The sequence below is a fragment of the Pteropus vampyrus genome, unplaced genomic scaffold, assembly GCF_000151845.1.
Source record: "Pteropus vampyrus isolate Shadow unplaced genomic scaffold, Pvam_2.0 Scaffold1000005688, whole genome shotgun sequence".
Lineage (NCBI taxonomy): Eukaryota > Metazoa > Chordata > Mammalia > Chiroptera > Pteropodidae > Pteropus > Pteropus vampyrus.
This window is the reverse complement of record NW_011920090.1, coordinates 1-11,729: the sequence shown is the minus strand read 5'-3', so window position 1 is coordinate 11,729 and position 11,729 is coordinate 1. Positions and strand designations below refer to the sequence as shown.

At 48.7% G+C, this 11,729-nt stretch overlaps 1 long non-coding RNA gene and 1 pseudogene across 1 annotated transcript; one reads left to right on the top strand and one right to left on the bottom strand.

Annotated features, from left to right (window-relative positions):
• Positions 1-194: 194 nt before the first annotated feature.
• On the bottom strand, positions 195-3,249 carry LOC105311651. Its single transcript, XR_002778935.1, has 2 exons — positions 2,963-3,249; positions 195-2,137 (listed from the first exon to the last, which is right to left on the bottom strand). It is a non-coding gene; the product is annotated as an uncharacterized LOC105311651 (long non-coding RNA).
• A 1,290-nt stretch (positions 3,250-4,539) lies between these two features.
• On the top strand, positions 4,540-7,135 carry LOC111735713 (annotated as a pseudogene).
• Positions 7,136-11,729: the final 4,594 nt, after the last annotated feature.

Sequence of the window (11,729 nt, the reverse complement as noted above, 5' to 3'; positions counted from 1 at the left end):
GTCGGACCCCAGTGATAAGGGCAAACCGAATCGAGGTACTATTTCTGTGAGTAATTTCTTAGCTACTACTTGTGCAGTCTCCTTTCTAGTGCGGAAGGCCTCGGTCCATCCAGAGTAGGTGTCGATGAAAACCAGAAGATACTTAAACCCGAAAGTGCCAGGGGCAACTTCTGTAAAGTCTACCTCCCAATGTTCTCCAGGAGCTTGTCCTTTCTGTCGCACGCCACTGCCTCCTGTTGCGGTGGAGCAAGAGTTGACTTGTGCACATATTGGGCATCGCGCACTTACATCCCGAGCCTTTGAGGTTAGTCCAGGAATATAATAGTCTCTTTTTAGCAGTTCAGTTAACTTAGTTCCTCCAAGATGGGTAGCGTTATGCATTTGATTGATTAAATGGCTGCCAAGAGCGGCAGGGAGGAGTGGCCTTCCATCTGGAATCCAAAGCCACCCATTTTCAAACTTCCCGTGCAGTTGCTTCCCCAACTCTATATCTTGGGAGCTATAGTTTGGAGCCTGTACCAAGGGGGGCACAAGAAGGGGACCAATTATGACGTTAGTCCCCACTGGTTTTCTGGCTACTTCCTTTGCTGTTTTATCTGCCAAGCGGTTTCCTTTTTCTACCGCTCCTTTCCCTTTTTGATGGCCGGGGCAATGGATAATAGCCACTTTCTTAGGTAGCCAGATAGCCTCCAAAAGAGCCAAAATCTGCTCCTTGTTCTTAATTTCCTTTCCCTCTGATGTTAATAGTCCTCTTTCCTTGTACAGGGCTCCATGTACATGTGCCGTTGCAAAGGCATATCGGCTATCAGTGTAGATGTTAACAGTTTTCCCTCGAGCCCATTTAAGAGCTTCAGTTAATGCAATGAGCTCGGCCTTCTGGGCTGAAGTCCCTTGTGCGAGAGCCTGAGCCCAAACCACAGTGTCATCGGCAACTACCGCTGCTCCCACATACCTGACGCCTTCTGTGACATAACTGCTTCCGTCCGTGTACAGGGTGGCGTCTGGGTTGAGCCAAGGCTCATCTCGTAAGTCAGGTCTTACCCCAGTTATGCTTTCAAGCAGGTCATGTACAGGTTCCTGGGGATCATCATCTGGGAGCAAGGTTGCGGATTCAATATTGTCGGTTTAGCAAATTGAACCTGTGGAGGGTTTAATAAGAGTACCTGGTATAGGGTGATTCGAGCGTTCGATATCCATCGCTCGAGTGGTCCCTTCACGAGCCGCTCCACAAAGTGAGGTCCGATAACAGTCACAGGCTGCCCAAGCGTCAATTTGTGGGCTTCTTTCACTAGAACTGCCGTGGCTGCAACGGCCCTCAGACAATTAGGCCACCCTGCAGCCACGCAATCTAACCTTTTAGATAAGTGTGCAACTGGTCTTTTCCACGGTCCCAGCATCTGAGTCAATACCCCTAGTTATCTTCCAGAAGAATTGGGGTGCTTGTATTTTTCTTGTCACCTTTTGGTTGCTTGGGACACTCATTCTTCCAGTGCCCTTTCTGTTTGCAATATGCACATTGGTCTTTTTCAAGGCCAACCTGTTTACTTCCTGGTCCAGGTGGCCCGACAAATCCTGATCTTCCTCCTCGGCCCCTTCCTCTTCCTCTGCCTGGCATAGGTCCCTTCCCCACAAACATTATTTTCTGCACATCATCTCTATTGTTGAAAACTTTCTGGGCTATTTCTAGCAATTTGGATAAATTCTCTCCCTCAAAACCTTCTAGCTTCTGTAACTTTCTCCTAATATCTGGGGCCGACTGGCTCACAAAGGCCAAATTAATGGCTCTTCTATTGTTGGGGTCCTCCGGGTCAATAGGTGTATACAAGCGGTAAGATTCTAATAGTCTCTCTAAAAAATGCTGCAGGTGACTCATCCTTGGTCTGAATTACTTCGCTTACCTTGGACAGATTTATTGGTCTACGTGCAGCAGCCCGGAGTCCCTGTAGCAGGAACTGGCGATACCTTAGGAGAGCCTCCTTACCTTGATCCGTATTGGGATCCCACTGGGGACGCTGAGTAGGAAACACAGCCTGTATCCTGGTTAAGTCTGCTGTTGGCAGCCCATTCGGCTCCGTGACTTCTCTGGCTGCCTCCCGCAAAATCCTTTTTCCTCAGTGGTGAATAAAACCTGCAAAAGCTGCTGACAATCATCCCAAGTGGGCTGATGGGTAAAAAAATTGACTCTAGAAGGCAGGTTAATCCTTGTGGTTTTTCTGAAAAGGATGGCGTTTGCAATTTCCAATTATATAAATCACTAGTACTGAACGGCGAGTAGATGACAGTAGGCTCACCTCCACCTCCTGGAATCACCTTCAATGGGGCTTGAACAGATACTGGCTCTTTCAGGGAGGTTGAATCAGGGGAAGGTGGCCTACGACCCCTACACCGGGTTACAGGAGGTTCTGGTCTTTCCGGAGGAGGACGTCCACTCCCATCACCATGATAGGGTGGTGGATACCAGTCATCCTCCGACGGAGGGCCCTGCAACACTGGTGGGGGCTTCTTAAGACCTTGGGGTATGGCTGCCATTACAGTAACGGGGGCGCGACTACAATTCTGTAAGTACTTAGGGGCATCAGAAACAACGTCAATCCATACATCAATATAAGGAATTTGGTCAGGATGCCCCGGGTTCCCATAAACAACACCCCGAACCCGAAATGCAGTCTGTAAATTAAATGATCCCTCGGAGGGCCATCCTACTCCGAAGGTCGGCCAATCTAGTTGACAAAACCGCTGCAAATCAAAAGGGGTTACTAAAGCACCATAAGCCTTTGCCCTGTGACGGAAATCTTTAAAGTGATTAAGCATGCATTGAAGCGGTGTTAGCTTACCCTGTGATTGTCCCATAGTTCCACAGTAAAGCACACGAAGCAACACAAGAAAAACAGACACAGACTAACGAACCAAAAAACAAGACTGAGAAAACTGTCGTCACAGTCTCAGTCGACCGCCGACTTACTTGTCGCGTCCGACGTCCGCACGGTCCTGGGGCCCCTACCAAAAACTGCCTCAGCACTCCCAAGATCACGCTCCACAAAGCGAGAAACCACGGGCGGTGGGCTAGGGCAAGTGCCCTAGAGGCCTCCCCAACCGCAAATGGTCCAACGCCCTGGTGCACTGATCAATTTTCCCACAACGAGAAGATCTCGCTGGGGCCTCCAAATGTTGTGACCGAAATAACCAGGCCCAACTCGAGTGCTCTAGTCCAAGAGACAGTTTATTAGCCGGCGGCTGTCCTTGCAAAGGAGCAGCCCCGAGACGCAGGGGCACAAAGGTTTTAAGCCCTCGATCCCATCCCCCACATCCTTAATCTTTACACAAAAGACTATATCTCCTCCATTCATTAACTGATAACTAAGAGGTGGGTAAGCAAGCAGGGGTACAGAAGCAGAATGCGTCATTGTTAAAATATTTTGTACCTATAGGCAGTGATCCGGCCAGTAAATCCCTTTAGTTAATAAATTTTTAGCAGATAACTAACTAGAAGTGAGACATGGCGGTTAGCACGTACCATGTCTTATCCTTAACCTATTGTTTCTAAAGGTGAGGTCACTACATTATGTGATTCTTAGTTTCCACGAATTTTTAAAGACTTTGTTTACCTATTTTCCTCTGATGGTATAGCTACACAGCATTAAAAGCCTGCCAGTAATCTCAGTCTTTGTTCTATAGGTTCTCCATGGTCTGGCCATAGGGAACAAATGGTTGGGTTTATTGCATAGGGTGTTTTCCTTTCATAGGTAGTTCGTTAGTAATCCCAGAAGAAATCTCTGTGAGATGTCCCCTGAATTTCCTCCCCCACGGGGCAGTTGTGTGGTCTGCAGTGGGTAATGGATGTGGAAGCATTTTGTAAATGACAAAGTTCTACCTTTCTTGAGCCTTGCCATCATTGTCAGGAATTATTGTCCTTGACTTGAATGCTTGGGCTCCAGAGACCTCCCTTCAAGGTGGCTCCCCTAAAGGGCCATTACCCTAGCCTCCTGTAAGACCCCCAGGCTCTGACTTCACTACGTGACCCAGTCTCTTGATTTCCAGTTTGCAGAGATTGCCTGAAAGAACTGGAAGAGGCTCGGAGCCTGATTTCTCTTCTGCAAAGGTAAAGAATCTTCCCCTTCTCTCGGGTCCGCCACCCTCTGGGCTGCTGGACACCTTGAACTGACATGGAAGGGAGGGCAATGGGGTATGGGTGTGGCTGCAGCCCTGGGGTGACAGACAGCAGGGGCACTGTGGAGTCAATGTCGGGGATGGGGAGGACCCTAGGCACCAGGTGCCCACCCTGCAGGATCTCCTGGCCCCACGTGCCCCTGGCTGCAGCTTGTGCCTCCGTGTCCTGCAGCCACCTGGGAAGGCTCCCTGACAAAGGCAGCTTTTGTCAGAGCTCACGTCAAGAAGCCACTGGTGAGGCATGCAAAGCAGTTCCTGAGGGAGCCCGCCAGCCCTGTGCAGAGCCTGTGGAAGATGCTGCTTCCGTCATGTCCCCATTGGCTTCCCCAGCAACTCCGACTGAACGCCTGCTACTCTGGCTCTGCCCTGTCACAAAGTCCAACAACCTCCTCAGTTTCTGTTCATTCACGCTCATCCGTGAGTGCCTCTTAGCCACCAGTCTGTCCTTCCCCTGAACGGCCTTTCACCGTGGCCACTTGCACTATTCCATTCCACCTCATGATCCCCTGATTCAGAGACCCACTTTACACCTCCAACAGCCTCCTCTGTGCCCCCACTGCCAGACTCCACTATGACACTTCCTCAGTGTGACTTGATGGCATTCCCACTCAACACCATCCCACAAACTTCGTCTCCACACACACCTTGGTCAGTTTCTCCCATCCCAGTCCCAGCCATCTCAGGCCTTGACTACTCAAGCTGTTCCATTTTGACCCTGTCTTGGTGGCAGGTGGCTACCAAAGCCTTGTGCCTCTCAAACTCATCACGGTTCAAATCTCAACAACAGCACTTCTCCCACGACTCACAAGAGTCCTTACTCAGGGGAGACTCCACAGACAGAATGGTAGAGGCTGTTAGCCCCTCCTTACTCAAATCCGATGACCAGAATCTCCTGGAGATACAAGTCACAGAGAGAATCAAGATAAAGATTTGGAAGGAAAAAGACAAAGACGGATTATATCCAAAACAAATGAGCCCAGACTACCACCTGAATTCTTTGGGGAAAATGTTGCAATCACTAGGTGCTGAGCAGGACACCACAATCCCCCAACCCTTCTGGATCACGAAAGATAAGCCAGAGCAACTGCCTAGTCCTCAGCAGCATTCATATCCTAAGGTCTTGGGGGACCATCTACAGCAAAAATACAACCAGCTTTTTTGGGGTCTCCCCTCTCTGCACAGCGAATCCCTGGTGGCTACTGCCTGGATCTCTAAGGATTCTTCCACACTACAGTCTCCCTCATTCTTATTCAATGGAATCTCAAATGCCTGCCCAATTGATCTGCAGGCTAAACTACCTCCACTGCTTTCCCATTCCCAGCCCCTGCCCCAGCTGGAGTTCCAACCTCAAGCCTTGATTCCAACGATGCTGCAAATACAGACCCCACCTCTGGCTCAGGCCCAGGCCCATTTCCAATCTTCTGTACAAATCTTACGACCTTCTTCTCCATCCCAGATTAGAGCCTGTGGTGTGTCTTGCCCGACAGCCCGGAATGAGCTAAAATCTCTCACCTCAATTGAGATTCAAAATACAGAATGGCCCTTGTTGCCAAAGCAACTAGAAAGTGGGTGGGCTCTGCCCTCTGTGGTCAAAAGATCTCAGGAAGGCTTTAATATCTTCACTCCCAACCTTCCTGAGGACAGCTGGGTGGTCTCCATCCTTTCTGAGAATGTTCCAATCAGTCCAGAGCTCCGGAGGCAACTGGAACACCACCTCCAAAAGTGACTTATCCAACACCGCTTGGAGCTACCTCGCAAGATACAAGAGTCTCTGGAACTAAGGCAGCTTCAGGGTGAATTACCAGGGAAATGTCCGGTAAAAGACAAGCATGGGCCCTCACGGCCCTCTTCCTTCACAGGTGAAAGCAGCAAGGATGCACAGAAGGTGGGGTTCCAGCTAAAGCAAGACATGAGCAAGGTCCCTAAAAACCTCTCCAGGTCCTCCGAAAGGCCTATAGTGGCATTTCAGGAAGTAGACTCTGAAGGGTCAGAAAATGACTGGATGCTTTTAAGAAAGGACTTGACAAGTGGTTTGCCGAGGAGCTTAGACAAAAATCTAGAAAACATCCCAAAAGGCCATTTAGGCAGGAATTGGGGGCAAACCAGCGAGGGTTTAATCCCCGTGAGTGTGCGTCGATCCTGGCTTGCTGTCAACCATGCTTCTCCCAAGTCCAACGCTCACATGGAAACCAGGAATTTGGGAATCTTAAAGGGTTGGGAACCCTGGGTGAACCCCTCCCACAGGGTTTCCTTTCTCAACAGAAACATTCAAGAGATGCTGAAAGCACATATGACAAAGTTTTGGGTGAGGCACATGTGGAGCCTGCCCCTCAAGCTCATCAAGTCCATTAATCTCTTTAAGTTGAAAAACCCACTCTGCAGTTTGCCTTTCCTCCCTCAACTCCCTGTGTCCCTGGAGACCACTCGATAGTCCAGCTTGCTGAGGTCCTTGGAAAACTTCCTCAGCCCCATCTGGGAGAGAAAGCGATAGGAGAGGAGTCAGTTCCCACCCTGGAGAGGCCTCTCCTGGCCCCCTTACCTGTGTGTGAGGAAATCCAGAGGGCTCTGGGACAGATCCCACTTGGTGATGACCATGGGACCACAAAGGCCTCTCTGGCTAGACAGGAGGGCAGGCCGCCACCTCAGGCCGTCACATTCACCTGGCAGAGTGGGATTGTGGAGTGGGCCATGAAGGACAGCACAGAGCCCAGTCCAGGTTCAACAATGGGCAGGAATGAGCCAGGAGGGAAGAGTGGTCTACATGCCTCACGAGACCCCAGCCATCAGGTAACAGTGCCAGAGATGAACATAGGATCCCAATCTTTGAGGGCCAAGGAAGCCAGGGAGGCAGGGAAGGCCACATTGTCCCCTGCTTTTCAACCAGAGTCTACAGACATCTTGGGAACCAATGTGCTGACAAAGTCCCAAAACAAAAATGCACATTTGGGTAGTTTAGAGGCTCCAGGGACCAGTAAAAGTCCCCTATACCCTAGAATGACTGTTCTCCAAGATCCAGGAGAGCCACGCCTTAACACAGAGATGGTTAGTGAGTTTAAGTCCAACGTAAAGGTACAGTCAGAGAACCTGCCACACGACTGTCCCAGACACAAGCCCCTTGCTACTGACAACTTGGCCTCTCAGGTGCCTCAGTGGCATCCCCAGGGAGTGCCCAATGGAAACAAGCTAGTTTTCCAGATGCTGTGTGGCCTCAAGGCAGCCTCAAGCAGCAGTCCAGAGCAGCAGGAGCCCAGGACCAAAAGATATCAAGGCTTTTGGAAGAATCAGAGCGAGATGTTTGTCCCTACTTATGGGAGAGAGGACTGCAGGTGGCCCAACCCAGGAGAGCATGCAGAAAAGCTCGAGAAATTGGGGACCTGTCAAGACAGGAGTATGAGTTCCTCTGCCCAAGCCAGAAAAACTGTAGGCTCTGTTGGGAAGAAATACCTCCAGCTGCTGCCAGAGAAAAAACAAAGTGTTTTACAAAGCTTCTTCAAAAGAAAAATGAGGCACTTTGTCCAGTGGATTTTCCCCCATAAAAAATTCCAAGGTCAAGATGCTTTGCAAAAGTGCAAGCCCAAATCAGCCACTGCCCAGAGCCAACAGTCAGTCAAAAGCAGATCAATTCTGGATAGCGAGAATGTGGAGGCTCAGGAGCTCATGACAGCTGTGGGACAGATTCTAGAGAAGAAAATGGCCATTCACCATGGACTTCATGCCACGAAGTTAAAGGAGCACAAACGGGAACACCCAGCTCCAGTATGTGTGTGTGTCTGCTGCCTTCCTTACTCCACAGAGCAAGCGAGAATGATGAATTACACCCCTCACAGTCAGCAGGCTGACTCCAAAGACCAAAATTGTTCTATCAGGGAAAAGCAAGTCAGACCTGGGAAGTCCTTGAAAAGTGTCAGATTCGATGATGAGCAGCTGGAAGTGAGTCGCAACCCATCCCTGGCCCCCAAGAAAACACTGTCTCCAGTCAGTGCCTGCAAGTATAGGCCAAGGATGCCGTGCACGCCAGGCCACCAACCACACTGCCCATGGCATTATCTTTTTCGAGGAAGGGTCTTGCCTGGTCCATGCTTCACTAGCCTTTTCTAGTAGGCAAATATGTCTCCAAGAAAAAAAAAATTAGTCCATATAGAAAAACGTTTTTCTCATTAGCATATTCAAAATATTTACTTTTCCCCAATATATGGTTTTTTTTTTTCTCATAAAAGGGTGGTGTAGTGACTTCTTGTGCTTGCTAGGTGTGTGCTTTGGCCTCGAGAAGAAAGGGGCATTGAGGGAGGTTGATCATGGCATTGCGAGCTTACTCCTTATCCCAAGTCCCTTCATTACCCCTGATATTTTCACAATACTTTCATTACTCAAACAACAAAAACTATTCTAAAACAAGATGAAAAAAAACCATAAAAACTCCACTCAAGGATCTGGTTCAACTCATCTTTCTCTTGCTTCCACTCAGCTTTGAAATCGTGCAGCTGTAGGAAATAGGTTTACAGGGGCCTCACAGGGTTGGTCATTCCCACTCAGGCTCCAAGAATTGTCAGGAAGTCTTGGAGTGGGGAGTTGCTGGGGCCCTGAGTTCAGAAGCAAGAGAAATCTTGCCCCTAGATCTCTTGGGCCCTAAAGACTCCTTAAGGTCCCTTCTCACCTAATGAAGGCTGCGATGGGGATGGCCTTGTGAACCCCTCTCAGCTTAGCCTGAATAAAATGTACAGCTCGCCCTCCTCCACCTCTGCCTTTCCCACATGTAGAGACCAGACAGATGGCACTTCCTGCTTTGCGTGTGCGTAGGTGTGAGCCTCAGGGAGGATGATGATGAGGGCTGTGTTCACTCCTGCCACAAATGAATGAATGGTCATGGTCACTGGTGACCTGCCTTTCCCTCTATTAACCCCAGGGGAGGAATTCTGGATGAATGGAACAGGGTGTGACTATGTGTGGGTAACTATCTGATAGTCGATACTGTGAAACTTGGGTGGGATGTGGGTGAAGAACTGAAAAGGTTGGATCCAAGAAAGGAGGCAAAGTGACACAGAGTGTCCATAAATATGCAGCGACCGAGAAGCCCTGATGTCCCATCATCATCTACAGGTATGGGAGGAGGGAAGGGGAAAGGGCCCCAACCTCTGTCTCCACCTTCTTCAGCTCTGAGATCACAGATATAAAGAAGCCACCTCTAGGGCCAAATCTGCAGAATTAAAGCTAGTCAGGAATCGTTAATTGTCTCCACAATACAGTTTCTAAGCTTGCACATCCTTGCCTCCTGAATTCTAGAAAAGATGACTTAACAACAGGTGGAAAAGCCAGGACTAGAGAACCCAGTGTCACTCCCAGTGTGGTGACCTTTACATAAACACATGGCCCAAGGTCTGCTCCAGGGGAGAGTTGGGGACTTAAAAGGATGAGAGACTGGCCTGCCATCACGTAATAATTCTTATGTGATTCTAGCCTTGCTTATCCCAGAGCCCTGCAGGAGACGAAGACACCACACAGGATTTATCACACGGGAGGGTGGAAGTGACCTGTCCAGAATGGATAGTGCACTCCAGGATTGGTCCCTGCGTGGTCTGCTCCTTGTGCAGCTTGCCTCCTCTCTGGCCCCAAACCACACAGAAAAAAGGGAGACCAGGAACAATCTTTCTAGAGTGATTCTGCACTTTGTGCCACACTTGGCACACAGGGGTTCCAGCTCAGGGGGGTCCTTCCAGTGGTGGAAAGTCTTGTTCCAGGACAACCCTGATCTGATGACAGCAGGAATGCCTGTCAGAACCCCAATGTGCGGGACCAAAACCAGCGTTGAGGGGTGCAGGGGCATAGGTGTTCTCATGCCGCGGGATCTTCCTGGAGCTAGGTCCTGCCTCTGGGACCCAATCCTGAGCAGCCACCGGGCTGCGCACAGCAGTGCAGCCTGCACCTATGGAAGGGTGGGACCCAGGGCAGGAAGTGCCCCAGGTCCGCAGGTGCTTGGGAGAGGGTGTCTCACAGCTGGGACCTCGAGCTTGGCTGTGCTCATGGGTCGTCTCAGGCACCGAATGGTGAATTCTGAGTGTGGGGGGAGCCAGACATGCACGCCATGCTCCTGTCAGCAAAGTACCAGAGTGACTGGGATGCTGACGGAAGCAGCAGCAGGAAGGGGCGAGTCCCGCTGCTCATCAGTGGTTGCTCAGTCTTTCATAAGGCACAGTAAGGCCAGCTATAGAGAAACCCACACAGGGACCTCTCACACAGAGATGGCACACACAGACACCTCCTAACAGAGACTTCTCACACAGAGACCTACCTCCCGGACACCTCCCAAAAGAGAACTCTTCACACTGAGGTCTCACAGAGATGCCTCACAACAGACATGTCACAGACACATACAGAGACATACAACACAGAGACCTCACAAAGGTACCTCCCAATAGACACCTCTCACAGACACCTTCCAGAGACCTCTTGTTTTCCCACAGAGATCTCATAATAAGACCCCCACAGAGATGTCACAGAGACATCCCACAGAGACCTCCCACATAGCCTGACCCAGAAACAACACACAGACAGCACATGTGGCCTCACGGAAACCACCTGAGCACCACCCACTGACAATTCCTTCTTAGTGAATGTGCAACTCAGACAACTGACAGCAAAGAGAGGTATTACTTGTGTCTCCTTGAGATCCTCGAGACACTCTGACATTGTCAGGTCACCATCATACTAAATGGGGTTCTCTACTTGGAGAAATGCTTGGGAATTTTTGTTCTTTTGTAATGTCATTGCTTCAACAAAAAAATTACAAATTCCACATGTAGATTTGCAAAATTAATTATTCTGCAGGTTTTCAGTAGCTTGAGAATCGTAAATTTTAAACACGACTAAAACACTGTCATCCTCCAATGACAGAAAATCTTACTCGGTTTTAGTGATCGCAGAGCCAAATTGTATGACTGTCGCATATTTTTTGTTGTTGTTGTTGGGGGCTACACCTGAACTTGAGATGGCTTATTTGTTTACTTTGGAAACATAATGTCGATGTGCAACAAATGGATTCTAGGAATGAAATAAACCAGGAAAGAGGCATCTGAATGTTGACTCACTTCCCAGAGGGCTTGGTAACTACCACATTTTGCACATACAGTTTGATTGTGGAGTTTGTTTTATTTTTTAACAAGTAACAAATGTGAGGATTTTTTTACAAATAAGTCAAATTCCTAGCAACATTCCTATTATATCATCTGACAAAATCATACGTAATATTATTTTTCTTAAAATGTAGTAATCCCTCAGATGATGAGATTACACATTTCTAGGATATGACACTGTCCTAATGTTCAGCTAACATACTTCAAGACAGGTTATTTTTGAGTAATTCTATGAAATCCACATTTTCTGAGAGTCAGGAGACAGTCTGGATCCTTTTTGTATTCATTGAAGAGCTAAAAAAGGACATTGTTTAAAATGATTTTGAAATATTACAAAATATATCTCTAAGTCTATGCTTGAGATACATACAGCCTAACGAAGTTAATGAGAAAGGCCATTTTAACTTCTGAGACTGTACATTTAACCAACATTTG